The sequence below is a fragment of the Geospiza fortis genome, unplaced genomic scaffold (genome assembly GCF_000277835.1).
Source record: "Geospiza fortis unplaced genomic scaffold, GeoFor_1.0 scaffold213, whole genome shotgun sequence".
Taxonomy (NCBI): domain Eukaryota; kingdom Metazoa; phylum Chordata; class Aves; order Passeriformes; family Thraupidae; genus Geospiza; species Geospiza fortis.
Window position 1 is genome coordinate 1,635,829 of NW_005054399.1, and position 1,049 is coordinate 1,636,877.

At 63.6% G+C, this 1,049-nt stretch overlaps 1 protein-coding gene across 1 annotated transcript in view; it reads left to right on the plus strand.

Moving 5' to 3' along the window:
- SLC9A3R2 (SLC9A3 regulator 2) overlaps nt 1–1,049 on the plus strand; it is a 31,278-nt gene that overhangs the window by 24,559 nt on the left and 5,670 nt on the right. The gene's annotated exons all lie outside the window — the stretch shown is intronic.

The following is a 1,049-nucleotide window of genomic DNA, read 5'->3' on the forward strand; positions in this document are numbered from 1 at the left end:
GAGCAGAGCACTCTCCTGCCTTCCAGCCCCATGAGGAATTGCTGCCCAGGCAGTGGGAGCTGTGCCTGGCCCCAGCAGCTGAAAGTTTAATGCTGGGAGCAGCGTGGGGCCGGGCCGGGCGCCGGGCGCGGGTGGCACTGCCGGGCTGGTGTCACATCCAGGGGTCCTGTTATTTATTGATGGGCTTGGCCCAGGGCCTGGCACACACAAAGCAGCTCGGGGTGAGCTGGTGAGCTCAGAAACCCGATCCCCTCCCTGCCTGCTCTTTGGGGCTGGGATAAATATTTGATGTCCCCCAGCTCTGTGCCAGGGTGGGGGAGAGCAGCCCTGGCATGGATTGGGGTGAGCTGGAGTGGCAGGACAGGGATGGAGCAGGGCTGGGAGCTGGCATGAGGGGCAGAGCCTGGAAGGGGTTTCTCCTCACCCCAGCCCTTGCAGCTGTGCCCTGGGGAGCAGGGGAGCCTCCTTCCCTGCAGAGGGGACCCCAGAGTGTGGAGCCCGGGCTCTGCTCGTCCCTTTGGATGAGGAGGAGCCCTGGGTCGTGCCGAGGCTGTCGGGCCCTTCCCGGTGGGACAAAGGGTGATTCATTCACCGAACAATGTCCCGAGTCACCATTGTCCCCTCCTGCCGGAACAATCGGGATCGAGTTCCCTGGAGGTCCTGGCTCTCACGCAGGGCAGGGCAGGGAGGGATGAATCCCGGTCCCAGGCACAGGGACTCGCCCATCAGGGGCACAAAAATCTCAGGTTTCCCTCGCAGAGGGATGGAGGGTGGCACAGTGATGCTCCAGGACACGGGGGTGCACCCAGCCCCCTGTGCCCACGGGGAGCCTGAGATTTGGGGCGCGTCCAAGGGGAAGGCTGGGCTTGGCAGCAGCAGAGGGGGCAGGCAGAGCGTTTTGGGGGGAGCCTGGGCTGTGTGGTTGCCCATGGATGTGTTTGGGATGCAGCCAAAGGCGTGAGGTAACATGGAGGATGCTCTGGGGGGGTTTAGGAGAGGGGGAAGGAAAAAGCCTGTAGCCTTCCTGTCATCCCAACAGGAACAGAGAA